The sequence below is a fragment of the Loxodonta africana genome, chromosome 11 (assembly GCF_030014295.1).
Source record: "Loxodonta africana isolate mLoxAfr1 chromosome 11, mLoxAfr1.hap2, whole genome shotgun sequence".
In the NCBI taxonomy this organism is placed as follows: domain Eukaryota; kingdom Metazoa; phylum Chordata; class Mammalia; order Proboscidea; family Elephantidae; genus Loxodonta; species Loxodonta africana.
In genome coordinates this window covers 52,765,001-52,777,158 of record NC_087352.1, presented here as the reverse complement: position 1 = coordinate 52,777,158, position 12,158 = coordinate 52,765,001, and the positions used below count along the sequence as shown (strand labels likewise).

At 39.1% G+C, this 12,158-nt stretch overlaps 1 protein-coding gene across 1 annotated transcript in view; it reads left to right on the top strand.

Annotated features, from left to right (window-relative positions):
- Positions 1-12,158, top strand: part of DYNAP (dynactin associated protein) — a 42,024-nt gene that overhangs the window by 18,715 nt on the left and 11,151 nt on the right.

The following is a 12,158-nucleotide window of genomic DNA, read 5'->3' as shown; positions in this document are numbered from 1 at the left end:
TGCTAGGTTTGACTATATTTAAAAGGGAAGTTTGATGTCAAGCTTTCTCTGTGCATAATTCCTAGAATTTTGAGAATAATTCTAAAACTTTCAGAAATCAAGTAATTCTCATATCTTTTAAAATCAGAAATTAATGTTAAATACGATCTGCATGCCTAGTAGAGGAACCAAGAAACCCTTGGTTCATGAAGAGATGTCATTTTGGCTACTGTTTATGTTTTCTATATCTAAGAGTTGACCTCTTGTCGTTTACTTTTTACAGTTGCCTTGATAACAGAAACAAATAAAGAAATGTAGTTTGAATCAGACAGTTTAAAGAATAATTTAAAAGTGTATGGAGAAATACTTTTCTTCATCCAGGAGGTAGACCAAGGGAGAAAGTCATGGTGCTCAATAAATATTTGCTGAATGGCTGAGCATCAAGGGAGATACCTCTGTCTCGAAAGCAAGAGGTTTTTTGTTTCCCTACTGGTTCCAGTTCGTGTGAATCTCAGAGACAATCTCCAGGTTATTCCGAATCCTCAGTTCTCTGAGAGGATTTTTATCATGTCAAAACACTCAGATTTAAAAAAAAAAGTACTGTAGTTGCTTTTGGTAAGGCATTAGTTGATCATGTTGATGGTTTCTCTAGATGACAAACTTAGAAAAGTTTCAAATCTTATAAAAACCAAGGTGTAGAATATATATATATAGTTATCTGGATATTTGGACATAGTGATTTGTCCAGTTTCCTAGTGAGGGAAATTTTGAAAAATGGGATAAAATATCACTTGAAAGTTACATACAAAAAGACAATCTAGGTGTCATTTTTTTTCTCTTAGAGAAATATAACGTCTTAAACTATAATAGCATAACTTTTTAAAGTCCGAGCAAAGAATATAGAAAATATTCAATAACTACCTTGAACACAGTTTAGTTTCAATGAATGGCACTGTTGACTAATTCTGATGAGCTGATTAATTATTATCCTCAGCTCGCTATCTATTAAAATTTAGACTCAGAATAGAGCCAGAGCAAACCCATAGTAAAAATTGTGACTTGAGCTGCTATATTTATGACCAAAAAAAAAAAAAAGCAATGAAATACTCCTTTAGGAAGATTTGGCCCCAGAGCCATGCTTTTCACCACTGAGGAAGACTTACCTCCCTTCTAAGAAAGGGCTGGGTTTCTAACAGGAGACTGCGATTTAGGAAAGCTGGCCTGATGAGTGAGTTTAGAGTTGATTACAGAGTGCATTACAGTGTTCAAGTTCATCGGCCTCAGGCAAGTTGACTAATGACTGAAGATTAAAGGATGGTATCTACATGTTTGAAAAATGCACAGCTCCATATAGAGCAATCGCCTTAGGGTCACTATGAGTCAGAATCGACTTGATGTCCATGGATTTTTTTTTTTTTTTTGGTTTATGTATAAAGTTGAATCCAGATTTCCTCAGTGTTTCACAGCAACTAACAGATGAGATTTTGCTGAAAGTTTGCTTGTTCCATGGCAACTGTAAACTTCCAAAATATATCTCCAATACTTTACCTCAAAAAAAAAAAGAAAAAACTAGTGCCATCCAAAAGTAGACTACAATTTCTATATTTAATCACAATTATATTCTTATATTTAGTGACAAAGTCACAATAGGCCAGTGTCTACCCAAACAAATACTTTACCTACTTAGCATTCTGATCCGAAAATTAAATAACACTGTAGAAATTACAAGCTCTGGGGAGTGTACATATAAATAGCATATTTATTCTTCATATGAGAAAAATCCCAGGTTTTTCTATAGTGATTTTAGAGGTAAAAAATATCCTCCACGTTTCTGATACATACGATTCTACTTCCCTCTAAAAAATATATTGGGTTTTTCCCTTCTAAACTACTTCCAAAAAAACACTCCTTTCCCAAAAGCTATCTAATTTCCTTTCCTTTAAAAGTTAATTATAAAATATTTCAGATACTCATAGATATGAACAGGAATATAATGTCCTATATCCCTCTCTCACCTTAAGTAAAAAAACATCACAAATTTTTTAAACATCACTGCATAGTCTTCCCAACAGCAGTTGCTATTATCAATTTGGTTGAAAGAAAAACTTTTCCAGGCCTGTATCCCTCTTTGCCCTTAAATATTTTGGAATTGTATTTATATGGAATATATAATCGTGATTGCATTTTACTGTTTTGAAAGAAAAAAATAGTAGATTTTTCCTTATACAAGTTTTGTTTCAAATAAGAGTTTCCACTAGCTGCCTTAAGATACAGAGATAGAAACACTTTTTTCCTGTTAAGGTCTATTTGGACCAATGGAATAAAATACGAATTGTGGTATCAAAATATAGATTATATTTGTTGGAGTAATTTTAGTTGAGCAATTCAACGCAATGGATTTTCTGTTTTTCCAATTGCTTTGTTTATGTAACCATTCCCAAGTCCAAATGACCAAGAAGCTCGCAGTTCAGCATGCCTGTCTCCACCATCAACTGTTGTCACTAATGATGCTGGTGTGGATGTTCCTGATGCTTGTATCAACTCAGCAACCCTTGAGCAAAGACAGAATTTCATCATTGCCAGGTAATGTCTGAGGCCACACTGTTTCCCTACTGTTACCTCCATGGCTATACTTTTGGTCCAACATTTCTACAAAAAATATTAAAGATATTTAATAATTAATTTATTATTAGTTCAAGTCATCAAAAGGGAAAGCAAGAAAAGCAGATTAGCGAGAGCTTAACTTCAAGGAGCCAATATTCTTGTTGGAAAAAAAAATCAGAACGTGTGTACACAGCTAGAGAATAATACAAAAATCAAAGAAGGCAAAGCAAAGTCTGGGGTTCTTGTTTTAGGTGGGTGAATCGGTGTGAAGAGAGCAAATAACTTGGCAGTGAAGAACCTAGTTTGTAAACAAGGCTTCAGTGGAAGACCACATCTTGTGGTTAATGTCCCAGGGCTCTGCTCTGTGGGTACTCTGCCTCACTGTCCTTCCCAGCCGCCTCTTCCTCTAGTCTCCTCTCTTGGTTCCCTCCCTCACCCCGCCCCCCAATTTTTTCCCTTGGCTTGGTGACTAGATTCATGTCAGTTTTCCCAATCTTATGTTTGCTTCATGTAGCAGCCTTATCTCTGAGTCCTCATACCCAGAGAGGAACCTGGTTTTGACTGATTGCTGGTGGTGTTTGGCTGTTTAGTTGGGTACTCTGGGCTAAGCATTCACCCCATTCCTCACTCCATATTGGGAGGCTCTTTAAGGAGGGCCTGAACTTAACTCTTGATACAAATTAAGAAGCTGTTATCTTTTATGTCTGAGAGCAAAGCAAAGAATCAAAGACCTTGATCAGGTGGAGTCACTTAGATTCTTTACGTTTGCAGAGGTCAATCAACGCTTATCGGTGGTTGTACAGAAGGAGTCTGTGGTTACCGTTTGGTCATAAAAACATTATTTAAAAGATGGGGAAAATATAGTCCTGAAAGGTTCACAATTTTATAAGAGTTCACATAGCTAGTTAAGAGTTGGACACAGCCTGAGAGCTCAGTTCTGTTGCCTGTACTGTATCCTCTTTCTGGTTTTGATTCATACCCAAAATGAGGAAGATGAGCTGCCTTCTCTGAGTTGTGAGGGCAGCTCTTTATTTTGTTCCTCCTTCACGCTTCCTTTAGTCAAGGCTGGGCACTGTGGTGCAGAAGGGGACATGTGGTGCCCAAAGGTGCCCCTCATTTCCCTGCCTTTGGTGCTCAGTGTTGGGTTCCAATCCCAACTTCCCAGAAGCTGCCACCCTGGACACCCAAACCGGGGCTTCATTCCCAGGACTGGGCCTACATTCCCCAGCAGTGATAACCCATGTCCTGCAAAGACATCAGTTCTGCGGTTTCTACTTTACTGCCTCAGATTCAGTCATAAAAGGATGTGTGCGACAGTGACCATAACAGGAATCACAAACAATTTTTAGAATGAAGTAAGTGCCAGGCATTGCACTAAGCACCTTATATACATTTAAAAAAAAAAAAAAAAAAAATTTTTTTTTTTTAATCCTCACAATGAGCCTTTGATATGGTTATATTTTTTTCTTATGAAGAAATTGAGGCTTAGTGCTCTAAAGAAATTGCCTGTTTATAAGAGATAAAATTCAACCCACAAATCTTTTGTTATCCAAATCTCTTTATCACTACACTATGCTGCTTCTAAACAAACAAACAAAAAAAATAAAACCAGTGCCGTCGAGTCTATTCTGACTCATAGCGACCCTATAGGACAGAGTAGAACTGCCCCACAGAGTTTCCAAGGAGCGCTTGGCGGATTTGAACTGCCCACCCTTCGGTTAGCAGCCATAGCACTAAACCACTATGCCACCAGGGTTTCCATGCTGCTTCTAGGAAAGAAAAAATAATTTTAAAAGTAGCAATCTCTTCTTACTTCTTCTCTCAAAGACTACTAAAGTAAATATTATTCACCACTTTAAAGATAAGGAACTTGAGACTCAGAGGAGTTAAGAAATTTGCTCTACATCTCAGAGGTTTGATGTTTAAATTCATGTTTGTTTGATTTCAAAGCTTGAGCTCTTTTTCTGCGTCATCTGCCAGTTCTATAATCCTGATAACCAATACCTGCATCGTCATCATCATCATCGCCAATCCTTGTATACCCACTGCCCACTGCCGTCCTTATAACATTCAGTAAATGGCAGACCTGTGTCCTAAGCACTTTATACATATTATCTCATTAAGCCTTACAAAAACCCTGTACATTAAGTTCTACAATCATTCTGATTGTACAGATGAGCACTCATGAGATCAGGGACTTTAGGTAAATTGCCCAAAATCTCTTGACTGTCTTGCTCCAACATCTTATACCTAAATTCATCCTTACACTTGCATAAAAAAACCCATTGCCATCAAGTAGATTCCAACTCTTATAGGACAGGGTAGAACATCCTCATAGGATTTCCAAGGAGCGGCTTGTAGATTTGAACTTCTGACCTACTGGGGCTCCTATACTTTCATACCACTTTATAAATCACACCATTGGGGCTCCTATACTTTCATACCACTTTATAAATCACGATGATCTTCTATTTACATTAATTTTTATGTTAGATCTGTAAGTCAGGTGTTTTTACTACCAGCCTCTTACAAATTAAGAAATAGAAGCTCAGAAAGAATAAGTAATTTTCCAAAGGAAAATAGCTGGCAGGAGCTAGACTCCAACAGTGATGGTCTCATCCCAAATTTCATGCTGCCAAACAGGAATGTGAGCTGAATTATTAGCCAGAGATTATGTCAGGACCAATATTAGCCCTGTTAAAATGCACATCGCTGGGAGGCTCCTAGGCAGCCTATAAATGGGGACTTTCAGGTACAGTCAGGGACAGAAAGGAGGGGATATTGATCAGTCTTAGGGTTCCTCAGATCTAGGCAGTTCCCTCCATGCATCTTGATTTTACTTTGGGTAGATATGTTTATTGGATTTCTACCAAGTCCTTTCTTTTTATTTTTAATTTGAGAATTTCAGATATAAGAATATATGAGAAGTTGGGGGATATTTATTTTTTCTAATATTAGGCAAAGCATGAGACCAATCCTTTCCTAGGATGAAAGCTTAGAAATTGAGATCAATATTTATTATTAGCAGACTCTCCAAATAACACTGAGAGTCATATATTTTTCTGGTAAAGTACACATTCAATACAGTAAAGCTAAAAACAGTGGTGAAGAATACTGTTGTACTTCCAGCCATGTCTCCTTCCAAGCCAAGTGAACAAGCAGTTACACTGCTCAAATTCTTCCTCTTAGTAGGGATTTCCATCTCTATTAACCTTGAATGCCATCCCCAAAGTGACCCTAAGGCTGTGGCATTTCACGTTTTAATGGAGGAAAATCATGGTGGCTATTACGTGGCACAATCTATAAACCAACCTCATTTCTTTTTCCGGTCAACTTCCCCATGAGACCTTTTGTGTTGCTTGAGGAAGAGGTGGCAGTCGTGCAGAAGCAGGTGTCTTGGGAACGTGAGCCTCCAATGATGTAACTTAGTTAAGCTTTCGTATCATGCTTGAGCCCAGACTTGTCTAAACCTCAACTATTGATGAAAGAAGACTGCTGGGTGTGCCCAACCTCAAGACTTGGTGGATCAGACAATGATGGGCAGAATACGATGGGCAACTCGGGCATAAAATTACTTGGTGCCCCATGGTCAGGTGTTTGGTCTCTACCAGGGCCCAGTAACAATCCACGCAATTTTCCTCAAATGGAGAATAGTTATTTGTAGAATAGGACATGGTTTACTCTAAAGCCCTGTGATTCACTGATTGGGGTTTACCAAAGGTTACACCTGGCACCTTAGTTTTCCACAGACACCTGGAGCACCACTGGCTCCTCTGGGTCATAAGGCCCAAATGTACTTTTTCCGAAGCCTGAAGCATTTGTAGTACCTTCTCTTAGGAGTTCCTTCTCTTAGGATGAAAGCAAATCCCAAACAGTTAATGCACTTGGCTGCTAACTGAAAGGTTGGAGGTCTAAGTCCAGCAAGAAGCACCTTGGAAGAAAGGCCTGACAATCTACTTCTGCAAAATCAGCCGTTGAAAATCTTACGATGCACAATGCTACTCTGACACACGTGAAGTCACCATGACTAGGAATTGACTCAATGGCAGCTGGTACCTGTCTTAATCTGGACTCCATTCAAAACTGGCAGCCTCACTGGTTACTTAATAAATGGGCCAGTATAACACATTAAAAAACAGTGTATGTTGCTTCCCAAATCGAAAAGACCCACAAAGCAATACGACATTTTCTTAGTCATGAATGGTAAAGCAACCTTTTTTTTTTTTTTCACTTTGGAATCTTATGTGCGTTTTCTCAGCCTACAGAAGATAGTACCTAGGAGCTTTCTAGGGATGGTGCTCCTCCCCTCACTTGATTGCATTTCTCAGTGCCTGATGAAGGGCTTTTTGTCTGTGTTGTCCCAAGGGAACTAATGGTGGTAACGTGAGAAACTCACACGTGATGTATCCACTGCATACGTGTATTTCTTAAGCTTTCGAATTCCTTTATTTCTACTTTATATCAAAGAAGTTATATCATTTTAGTTCCATTAAATGTAATCCATCACTGTACAGGTTTCATTCAACTCAACAAGCAAGCTCCAGCCCCTGGAGCTAACACAATATATCCAGAATCTCGAGCAAGTATACCCATATCAATAAATTTGGGCCAGTCTAATACTATGATCTTTTCTCTTTGGCCTGGCACCTTCACAATGTATTCCCACACAAATTCCCTGTGCTTCTGTCAAAATTATTTTAAAAAAACCTTATAACTTTTTTTGTTATCTTTCAGATTCTGTACTTCTCTCTTTGGAGAAGATTGGTTTGACTCTATTTATGGATCTGGAGGCAATGATTGGTGGTATTTCAATCCTCAGGGTCCCAGTATTTCCCAATCAATACTTTAACTGGCAAACTTATAAATTTTACTTTTGTTGTATTTTTGCAACTAACAGAATCAGATTTTCATCTATAGAAGCCTTGCAGTTATAAGACATAGAGTTTCTTTTAATGCAGAAAAAAAAAGCCTCTCTCTGTTTTTATTACCTTACCTTGAGCTGAAGAAGTTTAGCCTTAAGCTTGCCATTTTTTCTCTTTATATTCTACAGTCTAGTCAGAAGGAGCAAGCCCATTCACAGTCCTGGTAGTTCTCATAACCACCACAACAGTCCATTGTAGGTATCCCTTGGTTTCTCAAAGCCACTGCATTCCAGGGTTTAAAAGTTTCCTGTTCTTAATTGGGAACACGGTTATCCAGATCAGATAACCAAGCCAGGATTCTCATCCTAGAGAGGGTCAATTTCTGGAAGCACTCTGTTTTTTCCTAGTTACGATTCAGGAAGACAGAAACGAGGTTAGATAATGGAAACTGAAAGGAATACAGTTATTAAGTGCTTACACAATTATTAGGAGTATTGGAGGAGTGCTGGAGAAGGTTGTTTCTAGGTTCCTCCCAGGCTTGCCACTGCAAGCCGTGATACAGAGTTCAGGGATCTTCTGCGGACACCCTGTGGTCAGTGCACTGCCGGAAACCACTGTCAGGTTGCAGATTCCTACAGCTGCAAAGCCAGAGATGGGAGGTGGAGCCCAGCTAGTCACTGTGAAAACTTGTCTGTTGAAGCTTGCATGTGCCAGACACTCCAACTGTTGGGGGAATAATGATTTGCACTTCCCTTTGATTTTCCAAGTCTCAAGTGAGTGCATCTTACTGGCAAGTCTAGGGGTTCTGGGAATGTAGCTTCTAGGACTTTCAGCTCTTGGTGTACAGGGGAGTGCACAGAAGAGGTTGTGAATTAATACTAACTACCCACCAACATGTCTAGCACATTTCCTAAGGAGAAAAAATAAAAATCACTAAGATTCCATATTTAACTGGGCAAAGGCACATAAATTACAACTCTTTACGAAGTTATGGGAGCATGTTCAAAATTATACTCTTTGCCTATTCAACTCATATTGAGGAGTCCAGCTCCTAGTTCAAAGCCTGTGTGTGATTTTTCAGGTCTGACCATAGGCAGTTACAAAAGCTCTACCTGGCTAGCCTCAGGGGGAAAGCTGCCCTCCCCAGCCATACTGGATGCACAGCTAATACATTGCAGTCTTTGAAGGAAATTGCAGTCAAGGATTTAGCCCCTCTTTCCTACTCACGTATTCTGTTACATATTTGCGTTATTAGCCCAGGTGACTCCTGTGGAGGCCTTCCACAGGTACCTCTGATGAAGCGTTCTTATCAAGGAGAAGTGGTAGATCCTTGAAGACACTTTTCCCTCACTGACTCAGTTCTCAGCACTTTTCCACTCCTAGCCCATCCCCCTTGCCCTCCTACTGGCCCTGGGGTCCATAAAACTACTTCAGGAAACTTTTGTTTAGGGCAGGAAGATAGTCCCCACTCTTTACCACAAGTGAAGTTGAACAAAGTCACAACTTTGAACTTTGGAGCTGCAGGATACTGTACCATCCACTGTACGCAGAGCCAGCTTTACTGCAGCCCTGAGCAGGGCTATGATGTCCCACCACTGAGCCCTTGAATTCCCATCTTTATGGATTGAATTATGTCCCTCCAAAATGTGTGTCAATGTGGCTAGGCCACGGTTCCCAGTATTGTGTGATTGTTCACAATTTTGTCATCTGATGTGATTATCCCATGTGTTGTAAATCCTACCTCTATGATGTTAATGAGTCAGGATTAGAGGAGTTATGTTAAAGAGGCAGAACTCAATCTACAAAATTAGGTTGTATTTTGAGTCATCTCTTTTGAGGTATAAAAGAGAGAAGCAAGCAGAGAGATAGAGGTGGCCAGGGACCTCATACCACCACCAAGAAAGCAGCACCAGGAACAGAGCGTATATGTCCTTTGGACCCCGGGTTGCTGTGCTGAGAAGCTACTAGGCCAGGGAAAGACTGATGACAAGGACCTTCCCCCCAGGCCGAAAGAGAAAGACTTCCTCTGGGGCTGACACCCTGAATTCAGATTTCTAGCCTCCTAGACTGTGAGAGAATAAATTTCTGTTTGTTAAAGCCACCCACTTGTGGTATTTCTATTATAGCAGCACTAGATAACTAAGACCTCCCAAATCTCCTAGGTTTCAAGTTGACCAAAATCCCCCACAGGGCCCCAGATCTCATAACCCAGTCATGATACTAGAGCCTACATGCCCAATTCCCTCTTTGCCCTAGCTCATAGACCTAAGATTTTCTTGGATAGCTATTTCGATAGCCCATTCTATATATACCAGTCTGTTTGCTGCAATTGTCCAATAAGGCCTAGGGCATTGCCTCTGTGTGTATGTGTATCTCTTTCTCTCTTTCTCTTTCTGTGTGTGTGTGTGTGTATCCTTGGGGACTGGATTCCTTTTGGTGAAATTCAGCTCCCAGAGCTAGGGCCCCGGTATCCTCAAAAAGATATTGTTGGCCTGGATAATTCTGGGTCCCCCTGCTCTGTGAACCTCTTGGGTGCTCTAGTCCTGACTATTTGGACATTTGCTTTTCGACAGAACTGCAGGCTTAGCATGGATGATGAATCGAGGCTACACCCTGGGAGTTGCCAAGACCTTGCTATTCCTTAGAGCCTGAATTCCGGCAATCTCTGTCCTTGTGAGCAGGTCCAATTTCAGGTGGCAGCACCACCCTTGTCTTGCTGCCAGTAAACATCTATACTTTCCTGATGAATCCTGATGTATGTCACCAGCTTCTCTAGATGTTCTCCAACTGTATGGTGTTCACCATGAATTTGACCTTTAAATTGTCCTTCACTTTTCCTCCTCTAGCCTTCTTGAGGTACAGTGTGGTTCACATTAGACAACGAATGAATAGGGAGCTTCAGGTCCACACACTCTAATCTTAGTTTGGGTTTAGAAAAGTTCACTTAAAACTTACACGTCTCATCAGTAAAGGAGGGATGATAACCTTAATTCTTGTAGGTGTTATGAGGATTAGTTTATGAGCAGTGTGGTATGCCCACTGGAGTAGGCATAAACATCTCTGTAATGTCAGTAGAGTTACGTTAATCTGAATTTATATCAGAGGCTGCCAGAGAGTAGCACTTTTTCTACCACCCTGCAATGGTTGAAGCTTTTCTTTTTGCTTTCTTTCATCCACATTTAAAAAATATCAGCCATAAGAGACAGTTTAAGTAATTTAAGACCTTTATGCAATAGTTTTTCAGGAGGCACTTGCTAGTTGTCTTAAAAAAAAAATCATAAAATTTCTGCAGGCCCGTAATCCCTCACATGAAATGCTTAGGTAGGTAGAATGTGTTTCCTAATTCAGATTCTTTAAAAAACGTTATAAATGTAATATGGTACACACCTCTAGCAAGCTCTGTGGCAGTAACCTGCAATACATATTAATATTTCTGTACTTGAATAGATGAATAAGCCCAAAACCATCGCTGTTGAGTTGATTCCCACTGTCATGCTAAATTGATTAAAAAGGCTAAAAATGGCCTTATTAGTTTGGGTTAACTTTTCTTGTTAAATAACGTTGTGTCAAAGGTACAAATAATTTCCGGTTTTCAAAGCTTTTTCAAGTTTTGGATTTGTGTATATGGGATCATAGACAAACACTCTGAAGAAAAAATAGCTTTATTTTGAGTGTCTCCAGAAAGCAGGACCAACTTACAGGACAGCTGAAAAAAAGGGGAAGATTTTGGCTTAATACAAAAAAGAACTTTCTAACAGTGAAGGGCACCCTAAAATGGAATACCAAAAACCAAACCCACTGCCCCTGAGTCAATTCCAACTCATAACATCTCTATAGGAGAGAGTAGAACTGCTCCATAGGGCTTCCAAGGCTGTAAATCTTTACAGACGCGTACTGCCACATCTTTCTCCCACAAAGCAGCTGGTGGGTTCGAACTACCCACCTAATCCCTAGAAAAGCCGTGAACACCCAGTCTCTGTGGTCGAACAGAGACAAATTATTCAGTTGCCCCTTCTTTGGTAGAAGTTAATATATATTTACCTCTATGGGCCTTTCTCCAATTTCTGCAACATACAAATAATATATATCTTTAAATAAATGAATAAGAATATTCTTTTGATTAGGCAAAAATACTACTATTTTAAACAAATTTGAGAGTTAAAATTAAAAGCCAAACATTCAATAAGTAAAGAACAGATCGTAAGCAGAGGTCTTGCCTTTTTTGATAACTGCTGCCAGAATATCCAGGGTCGAGACATGTCTGGTGTATACTAGGTGCTCTATAAACAATTGGAATAAATTAATGTAAGACCATATTCTGTCAATATAAAAGTATGCAAAATTGGTAAGTAGATTTGGATTTTGGAACTAGCAAAATCAATGATGTCATCAAAACATGTTTTTCCTCCTGAAGTATCCATTTTAAGTAGGCTTATTTACTATAATCCCATTGTATTATTTAACTACTCTTTAATCGTTTTTAATTTGGTAGTGGAACACCTGCTATATGTATTGGCTCAGCTTTGTAAAACTATGCTAAAGAACACTGTGATACTTTTACGATAACCATATATAAAGCATATTGGTAGACCACTTCAGTTTTTAATTTTATTTTTACTTTCAATGATTGCTTCCAGTTGTTTGATAATAATTGTAATAGGGAATTTGGAAAACTTATTTTTAAATTTGTATTTTTTAAATGATCTTTTATAC